Source organism: Falco punctatus (assembly GCF_963210335.1).
Source record: "Falco punctatus genome assembly, chromosome: 3".
NCBI classification, from domain to species: Eukaryota; Metazoa; Chordata; class Aves; order Falconiformes; family Falconidae; genus Falco; species Falco punctatus.
Genome location: NC_137582.1, coordinates 96,944,982 through 96,966,381, shown reverse-complemented (window position 1 = coordinate 96,966,381; position 21,400 = coordinate 96,944,982). Strand labels below are relative to the sequence as shown.

Below are 21,400 nucleotides of genomic sequence, written 5' to 3'. Positions count from 1 at the left end.
GTACTCTTCTAACGATGTGGTCAGGTATTCTGGATATACAGAAATGGAAGGCCGCTTCCAAAGTTTTGCACCTTAACTTGCAGATAGAAGGACAAATATTTGTGGGAAAACCAACCGGCAGGTGATGCTTAAGTCTTTCCAGCAAGAACTGAATGCATCCTGTGGTTACAACTCACACTTTAGCAAATTGCATTCAGTATAAATCCTTCTCATAATTCACTTGGATCTGGAAAATACATATTTTGTAAAGCATATATTTTGATTTATGAGGGTATTTCTGATTATTTTTTTTTCAGGCAGTAGGAGCTCATTGACCAATTTCTGAAATGCTGGCTTTTCGGTGCTGAAAGGTGCGGCTTGTCAAGCAGCACAAAGAAGTGCTGCCTGTGCTAGCAGAGCCAAGGGAGGGAGCTGTACACTTGCTGTCATTATGGGGAAGTTCATGGGTAGGTAAATGGTAATTTTCCAAACCAGAATTTGGCACAGTAAAACTAATTTATTCTTCCCCTGGAACAAAAAGACTGTAGAGCTGTTAGCAGGCATAGTGATTTGTTCTCTCTGAGATCCAGCAGGAAACAAATTGGAAAAAAGCAAACACAGCACTGTCGCTGCCTGCAGTTCCCACTTCTCACAGAAGAAGCCTTACCAGTATTTGTGTGTTATCTAGGTGTTGAAGTGAAAATGTTGTCCTCCTCAGTCTTCAGGTTACCCCCTCTCCAGCAGTAACTGGTCTTTGCGCTGCCTGAAAAGATGTGTTGTGTGTGAGGCATCAGCTTAGCACTTCAGGTGCAGAGGGACTGGAAAAGCTTCTTGTGAATTGCCAAGAGGTACTCTGCTGTAGTAACTAAACAGGGAAAATAACATTAGCATAAATTCAGCACTGATGTGTTCTGCTCTGTCTCACAGGGAAGAAATTTTTATTGTTTCCTTGCCGGTGCCCTGTCTTCTAATGTAGGTAACGCCATTACACTGATGTGTGATCTGTGTCCAGAAGGGATTCGGGGAGGTTGGAGTTCACTTCTTTTATCTTATTAAGTAAAATCAAGCTGCACTTACAGCTTTTGCATTTTAGTGTGTGGCATTTCCCCAGAACATACCTTTTCTGTTTCCAAGACATCACTCATAAAAGGAGACAGCATCTGGCATGAGCTCAAGGAACATGAATAGTTAGAACTCTCATAGTTAGCTCTGTTGCTTTTGGTGTTTGTTTGTTCTTTGGAAGCTTTTGTAGGATGCAGAAACTGGCAGGATGTAGAAACGTATGATGTGGTCAGCCCTGGATTATGGTATCTTTTTTTAAAGTGTTTTAGCCTGTAGTGGCATTCATTCTTTTGCCTCCCCTGGCTGTAAGGAGCAGGGAGATTTGTCACAGACCAGGCCAGATTCAGTTCAGTGATCTAAACAAGTTTGTTGTTTATTTTCCTGTAGCGTCCATAGGCTCCTACCAAGGCCAAAACAACTGTATTTGAAGTGTGTGGATATATATATATTCCTTTCTCTGGGAGCTTATGATCTTATTGGGCACAAAGACAGGCCAGGAGGAAACTGTAAGTTTTAAAAAATCCGTTAAATTTCAGCACAGGAACACATACCCTGATGCTGGAAGAAAAAAATGGCAGGAAACTTTCCAGCTGTTCTTGTGGCATAGAACTATGCCCTAATGATAAAACTATCATTAGAGCATTTTTGGGGCAGCACATTTGAAAGAGTCTGTGAAGCAGAACTAAATTACTTAGCACCTTATATCCGTGCAGACAATATGTGCTAAATCATCAGGAGACATCTTCTGCCTGTATTTCCAACTAGAGCAGCCTCAGTGTGAGCTCTGCATGCTTCCAGCAAGAGACTTCTGCGAGCAAACCACAGAACAAAACAGCTAGAGAGCCCCTTTCTCCATGCAGCTTTTGGGGAAAATCTTTTGTTTAAACAAAAGGAACCGAGCCAGTGGTGCCTGGAAGGACGCGGGCTTCCTGCTGAGATGTAAATCACTTTTGATTCTGTCTGGAAGATATATTCTGGGAACAGAAATGAGTGACTTGAGGAGCTGTGAGATGGGAAGAGTGGATGGTGACAATGTTTACACGGTGTGAGAGGATGGTGGCTCTCTTTACACTCTGACAGTGCTCAGAAGGGAAGGAGAAGGGTCTCATCCTGTTACCGAAGTGGCACGATCTCCTTGGAATTGAGTCATGTTGGAAAAAACAAGTTAAAAGGCTTACCCTTGACTGGTGGTTTTGGGTTACCGACTATTATACTTGCACAGTGTTAGCGCATGGGAGCTCAGTGTGAACTCAATGTAGCCTGTAAACACGGAGCAAGAAAGGCGCTCCTTCCTCAGACGGCTCACAATCTTGTTTGTCACACTTCTGTGTTGTTTTTTAAGATGGCTTTCTTGCCAAGGTTGCTGTGTGAAAACCCTGCACAGGCTTTTGGGAGACAGGCTGGTAATGCATGCAGTGGCCTCAGATGCAGAAACAGTGAATGGGAGGAACAAAGAGGATGCGGGGAAAAAAATGTTTTAAGTATTTTTTTGTGTGTGTGTGTCCCCTCCCAGTCTAGTACAGAAGGTTTCAGCTATGGATGACGATGATGGCAGCAGGTCACCACTTCTTCAGGCAGAAGCGGTAACTTTCCATATGATGTAATTTCTAAAAGCCTGGCCATTTCTGTGTAGGCACACCAGGAGGATGGTGCCTGCACGGGAGGGTGCAGGTGTGGTGGTAGCAGAGAGAGGCTACACCAGTAGTAACTGCAGAGGCAGTGGAGAGTCTCTGCTGTTTTGCTTTGCTTACTGGGTAGGATAAAACTAACTTAAGATCTTGTTGGGGCAAAGAGACCTCCCACTGATATATTTGGAACACTGATGTTTCTCTGCCTAGAACAAAGTAAAAAAGCTTTTAAATGTAAATGTACACCCCATCTCCATTCTTCACTTTATTCTCTTGTAATAGTTGGCGAATTTTCTTACTGACAGTGCAAAGCCTTGATTCTTCAGTGTAAATCAGAAGTAATCCCAAGGAAGTCACTGATATTTCCCTGGTGTTTGAGGGAGCCTAAAGGGCCAATTACAAAAGGTGTTACATATTTTAACTTGCTCTTGGAGTGGCCTCATTCTTGTCATCTTTGCCAGTGTGACCCCAGGGAAGGTGCAGTGGTGTGATTGAGGAGACAGTAAATGAAAGGGACTTGACCTTCATTTGGATGCTGAAGTGCCAAACTTCCTGAAATGTAAGTTGCTTTATAAAAACAATCTTTGGATTTGCAAGTGGGTTTGAGCTGGCTGAGGGGTGTTTTAGCTGTGTAGCAAGTTACAAACTTTCCTAACCTCAGGGTAGGACTGTGTCCTGGTTTTGGGAATGTTCCTACACAACAACGCAAGGCTGCTGGCTCTATTTTAAATAACCTTCCATATTCCTCAAAACAATGAGGTGCTGCTTTATTCGTTCTTACTGTAACACATGAAAGGATGTATAAGCTAGTAATACACAGAGGTTTATGATTCCCCAAGCTAGGATGAATCAGTTTTCAAGTTTTGTAGATCATGCTCTTCTCACTTGTGACTCAGAAGCCTGTCTCGTTCTTTGCTGAGGCTTCGGATCTTACTGGGTTTGACAGTAAAGTTCACCATCATGAACAATCAGCATCACGTGAACGTTCATGTGACCAGATGACATATGGAACTGAAGTTTCAAGATCTATTTAGTACATAGAAAACAAGAAGTAAGACTTGGAGGTGATATTTCACACCCCCACCCACACTCCCACGCCACCCCACCCCCAATATTTAAGCTGAAGTTCACTTAATTTGGTCTTTTGCAGTCAATTGGACTCCTGCTGACCTATTTCTGTGCCCCTAACAGTGTACCAAAAGATTAGATGCAGGTGAAAGATAGCTAAAATGTATGAGAAGAGCCAAAATAAATTCTCCCTGCCACTGATGTCAGTCATCACTAGATGGCCACTAAATTAAAGTAGCTCCATTATAGGATGGAAAATGTTAGGAAACTGTGTGTGTACAAAAGCTTTGCATGCCAGATAATTACTACAATAGGAAACCAACAGCGATGGAGTTGGCAAGGGAACTACTCCTCCGTGTCCTCTGACATCTGTTGAAGTCCCTTCTCAATGTCTTTGTGTTCTTATTGTCGAGAGCATGTGAGCTCTAGGCCTGGCAGGCATGTTTGTAATTAATGTTTCCAACATCATCCTGATGCCGCTTGCTGCGCCATGGAGAACATGTGTTCCCACGAAGCCAGGCTGTCATGTGCACTGCTCAAGGGTAATGCTGAACTTTCATCAGGCTACTGCATTATAAGCCAGTCTCTGTGCAGAATAATAAAAGCAAGCCTTGGCAGAGAAGCGGGGGAGCTGGGATTTTTGAATAAAAGCAGGTTTGAAGAGGGAAGGGCATCTGCCTGTCAGGAGGATGCATGAAGGGAGTTTAGCAGGATTCTTGATGCTGTGGAAGTGAAATAACTACAAATTTATGGTTGCATAAAAGAGTGCTCATCTGCCGGGGAGTTAATTCCCTTGGGACAGGGCAAAGGGAGAAAATGTTTATAGCCTTCCTTTTCAGTAGGCTTCATAAATATTGGCTGCTGCCTTTTTCCTTGGTTTTTTGGATGCTCATTACTGGAGACTTTTAGAGCACCCACAGCTGCAAGGGAGGTAATGGACACTGGAAATCAATCCCAAATTAAGTGCACCCGACTGGCAGTCACCTGGCAATCAGGCATCAAAAGATAAATGTCCAGCTGGGTCACACCAGCATTCGTGTGTAGCCTTGGATTCTTCTCCACCCAAAGGACTGGATCAGGGAGGCACGGGAGCCTGGCCCCTGCCTGCAGCCTGCTCCCTTGCACTCTCCTGTGCCCACCTCTCGTATCGGAGGCGTTAGGAGGAGCATCCTCGCCTGTTCCCTGTACTGTTTGTTTATGGACCCTTTGTCCTTGGATTTGTCTAATCCTTTTTTGAACCTGCTGATACTGGCTGCCTGTGGCAGATGTTACAGGTCATCACTGTGGCAACAAATTCTAGAAACTCCCTACTGTCTGAGTAGAAATATATCTTTTCTTATTTTTTTCCTGCTAGTTTCAGTGAATGCTTCCCATGTCTACTAATACTGAATTTAGTGAAAAACAGTTCTATGAATACCTCAACCACAGCCTTTGTAATTTTGTTAATCTTGATGATATGCCCGGTCAGACTTCTCTTTTTAAGCTGGAGACCCCTGGACTTTTCAGTTTCTCTTGGTAAAACAGCTGCTCTGTCCCCTTAATCATTGCAGTTACCTGCCTGTGTGCCTTTTCTGTGTCCACGTTGTCCTTCTTGAACTGCAGAAACCAGGAATGCCTGCAGTGCTCCGGAGGCCTGTAGGTGTTGTGCAGGTTGAACTTGAAGATGGAACCAAAGCCCTGCAGAATTCACCACACGTGAGAGCCATCACAGTGGCCAGTTCACATCCTCATTGGGCACAGAGATGGAAATCCATTTGTGAAACACTAAAAGAATAACAGCAGTTTGTAATACATTTGATATTTCAGCTGTAAATATGAATGGCGCCTTACAGAAAAATAGAGATGGGGCTGAAATAACGTAGCACTGCTTCATGCTTTGTGAACAAAATGGTTTAACCCATTTTGTCCCAACCCTGCAAGCATTTCCAGCTGTAGTGTTGTCAGCACCAGCCACGTGAATTTGCAGGAGCTATTTGTGGTAGTAAGCAGTGCTGTTGCCTCTGAACCTGCAGTGCTTATATGTATATAATGCAATGTACATACGTATGTGCATATATAGGTAAGGGCTTTTTTTAAATCTTTGTTGTATTTTGCCAATGTAAATGTCAGTGCCTTAAAAAGGCAGGGTGAAGGCTGGTTTGATTGCATGGAAGGACTGCAGGAATTTCCCCTTTGGGTACAAAATTGATAGCTAGACTGAGATAACCTTTTATGCAGTTTAAGATTAGGAGTGGATATGAAGGTCTTTAAACTTGACCATACGGGTAAAGGATTTTTAAATCTGGTGATCTGTTTTGTAGCAAGAATTATTTTTGCCAAGCTTTGTTGTGCCATTGTTCCCTGCAGACAGAGGATTAATCCTGAACGGGTGACTTCACGTAGTAAGGACTGTCATTTTTGGGTGTTGCCTACTGGAACAGCAAAGCAACATCCCATGTTCTTTCTGTGTGATCAGCTTCATGTGAATTTTAACCTCTATGTCCTCTGACTGTTGTTTGCGTGCTTTGAACCTTGTTAGTTCTGTCCTGGTTTTGGTAGATGGTTTCTCCAAAGCCTCAGAGACTGCTGTCTTGCCAGAGATGAGCTGTGAAGTTTTACCTTATTGATCTATGCTCCAAGGATATCTGTGAGTATGTCTACTTTGATTTGCTAATTGGCAAGGAGAAAACTGAAAGAAGCATTACGTGTGGAAGGCATTGTGTTACTCGTCGGCATTCTCAATCCTTTGTGCACAGGGAGAAGTGACAGTATATTTCCAGTTTCAAAATTTTCTATGAAAGTAACAGGAGAGCTAATTGGCAGTCAACATTTTGTCCAGTAAACTTTGTCTTATGAATCTGATTTCCAGTTTTTTAAAAAAGAGCAGCACATTTTCTAAGGTAAGTAGGGTCTACTTTGGCACCTCTTTCATTGATTTTTTTTTTTTTTATGCCTTTTCCCACTTCATTGTGAATGATAATCTATCCAAAAAGCTGCAGCAGCTTTATGGTGCAGCTGCACTCCATGTATAAGCAGTTTGGCTCCCTTCCCAACATGGCACATTTCAACCATGACTGTCATAAAAGCTGCTACCAAGGATTCTAACCATACTGATAGACTTGTGTTTGGACCAGCTTCATTGTATTTTTAAGTCGGGTCATATTCAAGAATATTCCTGGCCCCTGGCTACGCGGTACAGTGACACTCTGAAATTTCATCTCTTGGGATATCAGCTGTCATTTTTGAGTCATTGAGAAATTAGTTTGATGATACCTACCCAGTCCTTGGTGAAACATTTGCTCATAGGACCATCTGCCCCTTTAATAGAGTTGTCATTTCAGCATCGGTTCAATTTCTGCAGCAGCTGCCCGTTGGTAATAAGTCAGATGCGGGGATGTCGCAGAGGAGAACGGCAGAGCCTGACTGCAGTGCCGGCATTGCCTTCAGCTCCTTCTGCCAGTACATCATCTCCTCAATTAATGAAATCCCCGTTGCGCACTCTGCCTGATCCGCCCTTCAGATTTCTTCTTGAACAGTCTCCAGCCAGAGAGGCGAGTCATGTGGCAGCTCACACCAGATGCCTTTTTTGTGTCCTCCACTTACAGTGAGCATCTTTCTGTGCCTGCCGAGATGTGTTTTTTAGCTTGGCTTGGCTAACTCAAATTAAAACATTGGCAAAGATATGGGGATTTACTGTTTCACATGGATTTGCATTTCTGAGCTCTTTTTTAGGATTGAGTTTGAACTGATAATCTCTGTTTATTATTAGACTTGCCAGACATCTGCCTTCCAGCTGTCCAAGTGAGCATCCTACAGAACCACTGCAAATTCGAGCTGTCTGGGGTGTAGCACGCCAGCACTATGGAGCCCCGCAGTGACTACGGTGTGCTTTGGGATGTAGGCATCTTGTAGGCTGTTTAGCCTGAGTGAAAAACCTGTTTTAAAAAACAGCCCCAGTGTGAGTGACTTTCAACAGTGCTTTTCTTACGGTGTCCTCTGTTACCAGGCACAAATGTCCCACATAAGACGTTATGAAATAACGTGGGGTAGGAGGGGTCATTCCAAGAGTTTGCCCATTAGCCTAAGATCTGGGGGGGGTGCAAATTAACTTTTCTGTCCTGCTGCTGGTTTTCTGTCTGCTTTGCTCCTTTGCAGTGGAAGCCTGTCTCAATTAACTATATAGATGATCTCTGTTTAGGCGTCTGTTCTAAAAGCTGTGAACCTTGTCTTGACTGGTTACCAAGGCTTTTTGTAGGTGGTAGAAAAATGGGCACCATCCTAAAATGTGTGCCTAAATTTGATAAGGTAAATAGTATCCTGGCGGTGTGTATTGCAGTCTGTTGAGTCCAGAGAAATCCCAGATTATTAGTTTAGATGTTTAACTTTGTGATGACAGAAAGGAGCAGAAATGAATGCAGGGCTTGTAGTCACTCTGTGCTGCTTTTCACAGGCTGTGCATATCGTTAATTATCTGCCGTTTTGCAGGATGTTGTGGTTGGTAATGATGAAGGTGCCCAGAGATTTTATAAGTAACCCAAGTTATGCAGAAAGGAAACCTGCCTCTGTGTAGGCAGAGTTGACCCAAATGAAGTTACAGCGGCTTCTTTTGGGTGGGAAATCAAAAAAAGAGAACTTTTATCTTCTTCCCAAACAGCTAGCTTTATAAAATTTATAAAGCCAAAAGCATAAGCAGCTGTTGTGGCAATCGTGGCTCCATTTTCAGCTCTCCTACAGTTGAAGTCTTTCATAGATGTACACGTTTCTGTGTGCACTGTCTGATCGCAAATCCTCTGCTTCCACCCAAGTTTTGGCAGTGAATGAATTCCCTCTTTTTTTTTTTTTTTTCTTTCATAGTTCTTTCCCTTCCCTGATTTGAGTGCTGTCTTTGAGGATTAAGAGGATAAATTACAACAGACATGGTCTCTTGATTCTCTGAGGGGTGACTGAGGTGCGGATGGACTCCAGCTACCACCTCCTTTGATTTCTCATTGCTTTCTGTCTGTTCCTCCCTATGGTCACTTGGAAGGCTCTGAGGAGCTCTATGCACGTTGTTAGGTTGCTTTGCCCAGGACTTCTAGCTGCTTTTTTGGCCTTTGGGTTATCTTCGAGGCAGAAAGAGGGTAGCAATTGCTCTTACGGTTGGAGCAGTCATATATTAATAGAATAGACTGTTAGGCAGAAGTGCTGCATGCTTCCAACCCTTTTGGGATTGCAGTAAGCCTTCCTGTGAGAGGATCTCACACCCTGGTCTTCTGGGGTTTGTGAAAAAGACACCGATATCTGTCTTTGGGAAGTGTGGCCAAATTCATTGTGCCCAGCTCCCTGACATCTTCCTGGCCAGAGCTGACTGTGTCAGCAGAGAGCGAGTCGCCACGTGGGACCCTGAGCACTTGGAGCATCCTGCACAGTGGTGGGAGTAGTGAGGCTCTTGGGCTTGGTGTTTGGTCTCCTCCAGCCCAGCAGGTAGTGATGAAGACATACCACCAGGTGGTTTAGCTCAGTACCCGCTGCTGAAAGGAGTATGAAGGCATTACAGCATTGCCTGGTGGCTTTTGGCTATGTGCTTCACGCCACTTGACGACCTGGAAGGGCTTCAAGGAAGTTGCAATGCATGATGCATTGAGTGCTGGGTAAGACCTGCTTAGTGGCAGTTGTTTTTTCCTTCTAGATCAGATTCATGTTGGTTTAGCAGAAGCTGACCCACCAGAGCCAGGCGCTATATTCAGTCGCACCTCTGAGGCACTATTTGAAAACAACTTCACCAGTCTGGAGAAAACCACCGTTTCTTTCAGCGTGAGACTTGGTGTGGAACAATGAATGGCTTTTTGCTTGCCCTGTACTGCTCTGCTTCCATCACAAAAGTTATTTTGTTAAAATTTCCTGGTTGGTTGTAGAAGCCACGCGGGGACTCAGGCGTGTGTTATCTGCACAGCTCTAACCCCAGCAGGGCATGACTTGTGGGTAATAGGCACTGCTGGAAACATTTTCCCACTTTGTGTCTGCGCTTATTGAGGGAACTGGGCAAGGAAGTTAAGACTTCAAGTGCTTTTCCATAGAAACCTGCTACGCTGGTTTTCAGTTGTGATAAAAATATGTCACTTCCCACCAGGCAGTGTGCACACTGTGCTGTCCTTGATGGCCTTAGTGGTATTGCCTTCCTCACCATGAATGGGAGATGAGACACTTCTCATTTGCTCCGAAGTAAGTTCTTGGTGGCACATCTTCACCGTGTGCTATGTGATGAGAAGGGAAGAACGTTGTCCCTCGTAGGTACACATTATGCTTGCGCCGCGAGAGCTGCCTTTGAAGAAGCTGGCAGGTATTATGACACTAGCGCAGCTGGGGTTGTTTTGAAGCTTGTGTAGCATGTGTGAGACCTTCCCCAGGTGTCTTAGCGTTAGATGTTTTGCACTTCGTCTTCCTCTAACTCCCCCTTGCATAACAAACCCCTGTGGCCCGCAGGGTAGGCTGGCGATCTGGTGTGTGTTGAAGAAAGCTCTGTGTTTATCTCATTCCCCTTTGTATCTCACTCGTAGAGACACATTAATGTGTATTATTAGGGGACAACTTAGACTTCTTTTTTGATTTAAGCTGTAAATTATGACCTGGTCTGATCTCAGGCAGCATACTCCTACCACGCTGTATTTATCTGTTTCACTGTATTTTGTTGTAACAGTGCTGGGTCTTTATCTGGGGTGGGGAGATGGTGAATGTGAACTCTGAGCCCTGAGATTTCCTCCTGTTTGAATGCTCACAGGATCTCGCATTTTGGCATTTGGCCACAGATTGAAACCCTCTGTGGCCTGCTGTGACCCTGCAACTGCATAAATCGGGCCTAGAGTTTGGCTTCTGACCATCATTTTTTGTTTTATTGTTTATTGTATTCCTAACACAGTGATGTATCAGGAGACAAGAGTTTCTGAAAGAGGTTTTAGGTCAAGCCTGAGGAAATAGCTATTAAATGACATTGATTTTATTTTATATAACTGGGACTTCTTTTTGAAGTCCTCCTTTAAATATTTAGTGACACCTTTTTTCCTCTAACTCATGGTTAGTGTCTCATATTGGCCAATTGTGTGGGTTCCCTTGCCAGCTTACAGAGTTTGCCAACTGTTTCTTTTCATCTTACCGGGCTTGGCTTTCCACCATGGCTGTAAGCAGCGCTTGAGTATCATATCCAGATGATGGTCCGGCTCCCCACAGCTAGACATTGCTCACTGACTTCCTCTAACGAGCTGTCTTTTGCCGGCTGGGATACTCTTAAGCCCTTCTTGTGTTACTCAAGCCGGGTTGGGGAAAGGCCATGTGTTAGTATAGTTTATGGTTTCCTGCTTATGTAGCTTATCTCTTTTCTGCTTGGCACCTTGTGTATTGACCAGCACCTCTGCAATCTGAACCTAAAGCCCTTCTCCCTCTCCCCCTTTTTTCCCCCCCGAGATGTCCACTTTATCATCATGACACATTCCATTTGCATGACGTTGTACCAGCAAAGGTAAAGGCATGCACTTTTGAACAGTCATAACTTTTCAGTCGTGGGCAGTTTTGATATATCCTTAAGCTGTATTCAGACAGAAATAAGGAAACCTGATTTTCACTTATTTTTTTCCTGTATAGAATTACTGAATCTGTTCTGATGACTTTTTTACATAGAATCATGGCAGTCAGATGGTCAAATATATTGGCCTACAAACAAATGTACACAAACTGTGATCCCATGAGCTTTGTTTCCTTAGGAAATTAGCCTAAAAATGATTCTGTGGCCAGTTTCTTCTCACTCTAAGGAAAAAAAACAAACAACCCCAAACAACCAAACCGGAGAATTGAACCTCTGAAGCTTTCTCATAGTCAAGCTCGTTTGCAGGTTTTTTGCAAGCTGTTAAGAAATGGGAGCTTTATCTCCTCTCCTGTGCTATTCTGTTAGTTTCTGTAGTCTCTGACACATCTTCACTGGCTAAAGCTTAAGGATTTGAATGAATAAAACTTTACTGTAAAATGTGGCATATAATTCAGTAACAGATACAGAAATATTTTATCCCTATTTATTATTTCATATATTTTATTCTCAATAGGATTGGTAAGTTCAAAAAACATACAAAACAAACAAAAAATGCCCCAACAAAACAAACCCTCAAACCCTGTTTGCTACACCAGATGCTGTAAAGTTGACTTCACGGTAAGTTGAACACGTGTGTAGGATGAAGCAGTGCAGTTGTAGATGCGTGCAGGCAGAGGTTCGAGATGCTATGTTGTGTCTCCAGTTGCAGCCATGTCGGTGGAATACAACTTCTGCAGCGGAGCTGGAAAACACCACTGATCCCAATTCTCCAACATGAAAAATGGCCCAGTGTAATGATGTTTTTTATGAGATCTGGGTTTTGTGTAGTTAAAATGTGCCCAGAAGTCCAGCATTATCAGTGATGTTTAATTGTATGCCAGGGAGCTTGTATGCATTGACAGAATCCGGCTTCCAAGACAAACCAGTGTGTGAAGCACCTTCTCATGGTGGGCAAGGCACGCCTAGGTGTTCCTCAGGAGTACCTGCCCATGTGTTTCTTCTCTGGGCCTTTCAGAGGCATTCAGGTGGCAGAGAGACCGCTGCAGTCTTTCTGTGCTCTGCTTGCTGATGTGGGGGAACAGCATTGTCCCCTTTCTGCATGAACATGTATGCACCGAAGTGGTGAGTGAAGGCTTTAGCCCATCTCGACTGGCTGCACAGAAGCAGTACACAGCCAAAATTCACGTTTGTATGCATCAGATTTTTCCTTGCTGTCACTAGTTTTGATCCCACTGTGAAGTGACAGTGCAGAGGCGCAAACGGGGACAAGTGGTTCTTGCGGAGGAAAGTGGAAAAAAAGAAGCTGTGGGTGATTTTTGTGTGGAAAAACAAATTAAGCCCTAGTGAGGCAACTGGAGCAGGGCCTTGCCTAAGGAAGGGGAAGCCAAGCCAGGTGCTCCCCAGGGACGTTTTGAGTGTGTTAGGCAGAGGAGGTCTTGTGAGCTTCAGTGGGCATGTCAGGTAAGTTGCAGTGGCTGTTTGTGACAAAAGAATAGCCGCAGACGTGATAGGGGCTGCCCAGCCTCTCTTTGCTAAAACTGCCTGATCCTATTGAAATGTTTTCTAGGGAGACAAAGCCCAGTGCTGAAGACAGGACTTAACTGCATAATTCCTTCGGGAGAAATAAAAACTGCTTCCAGTGCAGATCCAGTCCCCTAAAGGGACTGCAGATTAATGGTCAAGAAGCCTTAGCTGAACTCAATCAGTGGGAAGTTGTCTCTGGTCATGCAGGGAGACAGCCAAAGTAATTTCAGTTTTAATGGAATATTGAATTTTTTCAATATTTTTCAATTTTTAATTGGCATTTCATAACCAGCACTGGGAGCTCCTGCGCTTGCAGGCTGGCCGTGAGGTTGCGTTGGTGTTTTGTGGCTGACACTGGCACTCTGACCCGAACATCAGCCAGCAAGGAAACGTTCCTGCAACGAAGCTGTGCCAGGCTGCCTTGTGCCCGATGCACTAACGTGATCACCCTCCTGTAACACGGGCTTCTCATGCTGCTCTATGCCAAGGTCTTTCCCAGCCAGTTACGGCAACTGGGGGTGAATTTGTGTCCTGCAGAGGCACTTCAGGAAAAGGTGTCAGAGGATGGTCCCGTGCCTTGGCTGTACTGGCTCAGGGGACAGCAGAGCCGAGGCTCTAACCAATGTCACCTGCCCTATGTCCCACCATGTGCTTCCACACCTGAGTGAACAGGTTTTTCTTGATGGAAGGGGAGAGGGCAGAGGTTAAAATTCTTTACAGAACGCAATGGAGCTACCCCTTCGGACAATCAAGAGGATGCTCTGCACTCTGAAGTTTCACCATCCTCCTAGGAGTAGTGCAGGGCAATCAGTTCCCACCGTACTTCTGCGGAGCACAAGTTGCACTGCCTCCTCCTGTGCACAAAAGCATCTCTGTGTAAGGTGGGCCAGGGCAAGCAGGACAGTCTTTGCAGACATCTCTCCTGTAACCACAGTCAATAAAAAAAAAAAAAATAAATACATTCTTTGTAATTTGGGATGTTTTGAGGCAGGAGCCAGCGACATTGTCTGGTGTATTCACTGTAGAGAAAGCAGTACCGTTTTTCTTAATACTATTTGGGCTGGAGGAAAGAAACCAGTTACATCTAGCAAGCAGAAAAGAAACCTGAAAGATTCTGCGTTTTCATACAGTTAGATGGGGAGAAGCGGACAGCAGAGCTCTGTGCTCTTCGTTTCTGCAGCCACCCTCTGTCCTTTAAATGGGATCCCTTCCAAAACCCCAGGGCTCTGCAGAACAGCATAAACAAGTGAATAAAAGTCACGTAACTGTAAAATTTTGCTAAGCTAAGGTAGCAACTATGTGGCTGTTTACATATGTGCATGGGAGTAGTCATTAATCAGACTGTGCATGAGGTTCATTTGTTTCCTCCTAGGAAGGGCTGTTTTCACACTAATAATTGCTTCCATATGAGAGTTGGAGGTGCACTGCTCTGTCCTTGTCACTGGGAAAGGATGTGCTGGAAAGCTAAGCCTGTGTATGTGAATGCTGGGTCTTGTTTGCCTCCTTTTAGTTTTTTTTCAGTGATTAGTGAAATTGTTGGAGGCTTTTTGTAAGGAAAAAAAAATCATGTTTAAGGTACAGATTGCATTATACTAAACTTCTCCTTTCTGCCAGTAGATCCTTTCCTAATTTTCTATATTCTGTGTAATAGTGTCACCTTTTCCCTGACTTTGTACGATAATGCCAGAGGTCAAAGAACTGGCTTCTTTCTTGCCTTCTTCCATTTTCTGAAATTGATGTTTTGTTGCTTACCTTCAAATTTTTCTGGGCAGCTGACTCAACTAGGGATCAGATGTGGATGGATGAAGACATGCTGCAGCTCGATATTTTGTCTGGATGTGTTTGTTGCTGTTCTGCTTTAGAGGGGTATTTGCATGGCAACGAAAACTCTTCAGTAATGCAGTGAACACACGCTGGGAATGTTTGCTTTCTGTAAAGGAAGGGATGCATTAAGAGTCTTTTCTGAAATAGAAGCAGAAGAGCAAAAGATGAACTGGAATGGGCATTGCTTCCCCTCGGCAGAATATTGTGATCAGATGACCCGATTTCTGTGTTTTGTCAATTCTGACTGTGGAAGGGACAATTTCAGATAAGCCAAACCAATGGTGACAACAGAAGTTCCGAACCATACAGTTGGAGAACAAAATATTCTCTGTAGACTTAGGAGGGCCAGTTTTGATGAGAACAAACACCACACATTTTTTCCAAAGGATAGCCCAACTGGATGTGACTCAGAAGGGAACCATCCAAATTTCTGTGAAGCCCAGCTTCTTTTTGGTGTTGCAGAGCCAACTGAAACCTGCTGTATTGTAAAAACACTGACATCAGCACAGGCATGTGCTTTGTTCACCCTCAAGTATTGTAGCATTAAAAATAGTTTTATTAAAGGGAAGCCACACCTAGAGCAGAACAGCAAAGTTGAGGCTTGTCTAAGCTAAAGAAATTTGCATTGCTGTGATGGCATCCTATAGAATTGGAAAATTCCTGTTAAATGTGCTGCCGTAGTGCAAAACAGAGCTTGCAGCAGAGAGGCCGTTACCAGCATGTTGCCACATTTTATGTCTTGTCAGGCCTCAAGGACAAATAAGAGCTGCACAGTTTAGAAAAATATCATTTTTGAAACTAAACACATTTGCAGTGAACAAAAACTCACTTAAGGAATCTAAATATCCAGGCAACATACAAAATGCATGCAGTATTTTTGCAGCGTGTGTAAGAAGTCCCTAAAGATGAAGCAGCCTGTTGTCTCCCGGTACTCTGAGCTTCTGGAGGCATGAGCAGCTTGCTACAGCTGCTGTAGCACGCCCAACCCTGGCAGCAGGACAGTCTCTCTGTTCAGATCCACCAAGTCGTGTCTCTCCCAAGCTAGCAGGCAGACGATGCAAGCAGCACTCGACGCACAGGCAGTGCTGTGTGGAGGTATGCTGGCTGTATTTTCCTGTGGCAAAGGATCATCCATGTACTGTATCTGACCTTGCCGATGTGTTCTGGGATCATCTTTTAAAAAATGGGAGACCTATATGCAGGTACTTGCTCAAAGGGAGGGAACATGTACATACTGTTTTGCGTTGATGTGCCCGTGGAAGGGGAGGGTGCATCGAGTAAACCAGCTCGGGTATCCCATGTCCTGGAAAATGAACTTTGATTTGTTTGGGTGCTTCCTTTGACTTCTGCCAGGAGGGCAGAGCCAGCTATTGTAATGTCCCCGACAGAAACGTGTATGTTTTTGGGGCAGTGCAGTATTTGGTAGGACACGCTTACTGCTGGAATAGAAACACCGCTGCAATGCATGCTACTAATAAAAAGTTTGCTTGTAGGCTGATAAACCTGGGGAGCCAAAATGCTCGTGGTCAGGACAGCCTGCATGGTGCAGGGTACGGCAGCGTGAGCATCCATGGTGTGCCTTGAGCCTGGGGCTGGCTGCTGGGCTCTGCCTTTGCCCCAGCCATCCTGCTGAGAGGGTCCTGAGGGCAGTCGCTGGTCTTGTCAAGAGTGGTTTCTGCTGATGGTGATGCTTCGTGACTGGCATCTTGAGGCAGAGCGAGCCTCTCCTTTCATCCAGGCCGCCACGCTCTTGGCAGGCGTAACAACAGGCAGTTGGCCGTTACTGCGCTGAGTTTGGGCTTGGAGGGGAAAGGCATTGCTGCAGTGGTTTCCCGAGCAGCCGAGCACCCTGCAGCCCTGTGTTCGGACTGGCTTACCTCACAAGGAACTGCAAACCGTGGTTTTGGCATCTCCCTCTTGGGGCACAGTCATGGTGGTGAGCTGCTGCATGCTGGCAGCAAGTTGCCTGCAGAGAAATTGGCCTCTCCCGCTGTTTGGTGCACTGTTTGTTTCTAGTTAGGTGGGGTAAATATTAACCCTTAGCTGGAAACAGAAGAATAAAAGGTACATGACAAATAATCTCTTGCACCTAGTGCCCAGCCCTTCGGAGGGCTTGCACCGCTGACTCGCATCTCTCCGCAGGCACCTGTTACTGCTGAAGGGTATAACCACGGCCAGGTGGTGTTTCTGCCATGTTTTTAGGGGATTTTTGTCTCTGCACCCTTCCTACTTCTCTGGGAAAATAGCCAGGGGATGAATCTAGCCTAAAGCTGGTGTTTCCCTCTGCCTGCACGGCACCCACAGCCAAGCGAAGGCAGGAGAACAAGAGCCTGGTAGTTTTGCTGCACACACAGTCTCAGGGAAATCCCTGCCCTTGGGCAGTTAGACCAGCACTCCTACCGCTGAGGTTTGGGCTTTCACTTGCAGCTAAACGGCAGTTGCTTTTAATGCAGAAAGTTGAGATATTCCATCAATCTGCTAAGTGCAAATAGGGCTTTTTATTAAAGAAAAGCATAAATGATGGCAGAGCTGAAAGGGTGGTGTAATTCCTGCAGGTGCAGAAAGGTTACTAGGGGGTTAAGAGGTTAAATACGATGGCTGCTGTTGCCGCTTTCATGATATCTGTACAGGGAGAAACCATCAAACTTCTCGACTCTGTGCAATGGGAGGGTGGTACCTGCCTGGCTCTGTCAAGTGCTTTGAGATCTGTGAGCAAACTGTGGCCCGCAACTGACCCGTGGCTGCTCCCAGTAATACTGTGGTGACCTGTTGGTTATCCTTGTTCCTGCAAAGGGATAACCCGACTCCCAGTTTCTTCTGTAGCAGGTGCAGGTACAAACTTGCAGTTGAGGTGGAAGTAGGTGATGACACTGAAGGGTCAAAAAGCTCAGCTCAGATGCATTGTAGGGAGCCTTCTGTCTGGTGTATGGGGATTCCCAGTTCAAGTTTTAACAGGCCAAAGTCATAAGTGAAAGGATAAATAAGAGGGTGGTTTTAATAAATCTCCCCCATTTTTAAGGAGCAGCAAGCATATGAATTTGGAATCAGTCCCTCGACACACATGACCCAAATGGCCCTTGGCTGGCCAAGAGGGGTTCTCTCTGATGGCCCATGAGCTTGTGATCCTTGGCTGGAGCGCAAAGTTCTTGCCTAAATCCACCCACAAGCAGTCATGAAAATTTAGGTTTCTAACAGGAAGCTTCATCCAGACTGAAGCACATCGCAAATAATACAGACCTCCCAAGGACCCGTCTGTCTGACCTGCATGGAAATCAGCCCTGGTGTAAGATGTGGGACGTGATGTTTTACATACTGAGTTGCAGTGGTGTGGCTTCTGATGTGGCTGGTTTTACTGGAACAAAGATGGCCTAGAGATGAGCCAAAACCACTATAAAGTACTTTTTATCAGTAAAACCATGTGTGTGTTTGGGGGTGGGGAGGGTATGTTTTTTAATGCATCATTATGAAATAATAATGAACTGTGTGTAGACATGGCCTAAAAAAATGAAGAATCCCAGGCTAGCTTTCCATCTGTACCGACTGAAGTGTCTTTTGGGTTATTAAGACCCTGGGCTATATTAAATGATTTTAAAGATACAAGCTTGTTATTATGAAGCCACTTGAGATATTGTACAATGTGACTGCAGAGCCACCCAAATCGGAGTAATTTCCATTTGACATATGCACTGTAATTATTGAAAGCTTTTTTCCAAATTTATTTTTTGTCTGCTGTAGTTAATTCACAATCTCCTTTTAACATTGGCAATTATAATTATTTGCCAAGAGCAAATCCTTGTTATCAAAAATCTAGTTTTCTCTAGCCTGCAGCTTTTCTTTTGATTTCATGATGAGGTTCTGTTAATCAGAGGAACCAGTGCTGGCCTCCGAGTATCCAGCAGGGCAGAAAAACACAGCAGTCAGAAAAAGAAATGCAATTAATTAGCCTAAGCTTCTTCCTAGCATCCCAGCCCTGGGCCTCCTGAGTTGCTGTGTTTGAGTGGAGAAGTGCTCTGTGAGATCAATCGGTTAGCATCTCAATAGGACTTACCGTGGAAACTGTGCCCACCGTGAGATTTCTCCTCCTGAATTCTTGCTCATTCTTCTTCTGTAGGGGCTACAGGCAGGAACTAGTACGTATTTGGGGAAAAGAGTGTTATTGGCTTGAAAAAAAATATCTTTCTAGGGCAGTTTTGCATAGGAATCTGAGCAAAATCTGTGACTGAAAAATGTAGTAGTTGAAGGGCTTCAGGCTTCTGGCTGCATACTGTCATTCAGAAATAAAGCGATTTTTATTCACTTGAAAGTGCCTTGTCCTTTGTGCCCTCCTTTTCCTTGGAGATCAGTGTGTTATGTAGCTTCTGAAAGGAAACGTAAGTGCAAGTGCTTTCTAAGAATTACTGACCTACTTTACAGGTGTTTTATTCTTCATTGAATCAGATATGTACCTGCAAGAGTGGAGGTGGATAAAAATTACATTTCTTTCACCCACTGTGGCACAGGTCAAGTGCAGGAGAGCTCTCCCTTTTAAGTTTCTACACCTGAAATATTACTTCAAGTTTTCCTGGGGCTTCAGAGGGATGAGGTCCAAACACAGCCTCGCAGCAAGCTCAGAGTAGCATAAGGTACAGCAGCCTGGGCTGCACTTCTCCCATAGCAGAAGGTCTGTCTGAAGGTGGCACAGGGGGAGGAACTACCCACGTTGACCAGTCTTCCCAGTTCAGGTATCCAGCGTGTACATGGTACAACAAAGCCCACTGCAAACGGGCTCATTTCCCATGGTGTGCTTGTGGAGCATTTCGCACAAGAGGGTTCTGGAATGACGATACAAATGCATCAAAACCAGGCACTGAGGTCAAAACGTCAAGTTGGGCTATCCCAATGGACTACGTCCAGCCTGCTGAACATAATGGGGAAATATTCTGGTGTTGGTGTGTTTTCCAGCAGATTCTCAGTAGTGGGGAGGAGCTCCTAGTCTCCATTAGGGCAAGCTGCAGAAATGCATAATGAAATACGGCTTCAGCTGCTACTGTAGCGTGGCTGTGTCTTGTCCAGTGCACACTTAGCCAGCGTGAGCGTCGGTGGCATTTTCCAAGAAGCCCTTTTTGGAGGATTAGTCTGCAGATTGACTGCAGACAGGGCAATCTGGCAGCCAGGCAGATCGTACCCAATGAGTTATTGCTATCTGAGTCAGCTGGTGGGGCTGCTGCTGAGTCCTTGGCTCTTGTGTAAGCTCTGCAGTCTGGGGAGTAATTAATCAAACGTCCATCTTTCTTATAGACCTGGGGTTGGAGCCAGGGAAGCACGATGTCAGCGTCTCACATAGTTAGAATTGCTGATTCACTGTGATCCACTCTCACTGCTGCTTTTCAGAATGGGTTTATGGCTCCGCTTTAGCAGCACTTAAGCTTTCGCTGACAGGAGTAAAATACTGCCTGAGAAGGTACACCAGTTCTAAAACTACTGCCTTTGCAGGGGTGGAAGGTGAGGTGGAGGTTTATCATTCACGTAGAAGTTTCTCAATTGTGAGAATTATGAGGTAGTGTTGGATAGGAAGTTAAGTTGCTTGCCATCTATTCACTGTTGTTCCATTGACCACGTTTCTCGAAGAGCCACACCGATGGCCAGTGTGAATACTTTAATTAATGGAATTACAGCTGATGTAAATTTGACCTGAAGCTTGCTAAGGCCTGATGCCATCTCCCTGGAAAACTCCATTATCAAAATTCTCATCAACTTCAAAATGGGAGTGGGGCTGGACTGAAGGAGCCAGACCCAGCAATGGCTGGGGTAGAGCTGTGCTACTCAACAGCGACTCGGAGAGGTGGGGGTACTCTGTTAGAATGTATTTTGGCTTGACAGCATCCCAACAGAGGGATTGCATTACAATCAGTATTTTAACTGCCTTGATGTTTTTACATGGGCCAAGCTAGCTTGTTTTCTTCACCTGTGTTCTGCGGTCCTGGTTCTCGCTGTTCTCAGCAAGATGTAAAAGCCAGCACTGATCTGAGCAGAGGACTTAGCCTGTGAGGCAGAAATGAGGACCCATGAAGAATCAAGCTATGCTGTCATCTGCAAAGTCTTAGGCAAACTTCGATGACCTAGGCAGATGGAAAAATACTGTCCTGCAGACTGGCCGTCGTGTATATGCTTTTGTAGTCTCCCAGATCCCGCTGAAATGGCACACCAGAAACAAGCAGATAGAAGAGGCAGCCTGGAGCCCCTTGGGTTAGGAGTTTGGTCCATCTGACCTGTTTCGTCTTGACACCTTTTGCTTCCCAACTTTTCTCTTCCTCTCTGCTGTGGCCTTTCTTGAGAGCGGAGCAGTCCTGCCAGCCTCTCCAGTCCTGCCGCTGCTGCCACTCAGGGAGCAGAGGGGACCTGCTGTCACAACGGGTAGGAAACCGCTGAGAGAACATCCTCCTCCCCAAGATGCGCTGTGCAATTTGGTGTTCGTCCATCCCTACATGACTTCACATTACTCTGGAAAATTCAGTTCCACTGCTAGGCACAACCTTACGGGCTCTGGTAGGGTTTGCCCAATAATTATAAATTGACATTTCCAATTTCTGCAGCCGTATGTTTGAAAGAGATGTGATTTACAGTGAGAGCCTGTAGGTGCAGGTGCATACACTCACTACCAAATGAAAGGAATGGCACTGCTCACCTCCATGTGCTGTGTTCTTGTATTTATGCATGTGAAAGGGACTTTCTTACATGTTCCTTCCTCTGCATCTGTGTGCATCTGTCTGTATGTGCTTATTAACTAAAGTCAGAATTCTGG

General features: G+C 44.9%; 1 protein-coding gene across 4 annotated transcripts in view; it reads left to right on the top strand.

The window, feature by feature from the left end:
• GFOD1 (Gfo/Idh/MocA-like oxidoreductase domain containing 1) overlaps positions 1-21,400 on the top strand; it is a 77,417-nt gene that overhangs the window by 36,245 nt on the left and 19,772 nt on the right. The window contains exon 1 of one of the 4 annotated variants that reach the window (XM_080380492.1): positions 474-3,228. The exons of the other annotated variants lie outside the window; for them this stretch is intronic. The gene's annotated coding sequence lies outside the window, so the exon portion shown is untranslated. Of the gene's footprint in view, positions 1-473; positions 3,229-21,400 lie in introns of those variants that run through there. 4 annotated transcript variants of the gene reach the window in all.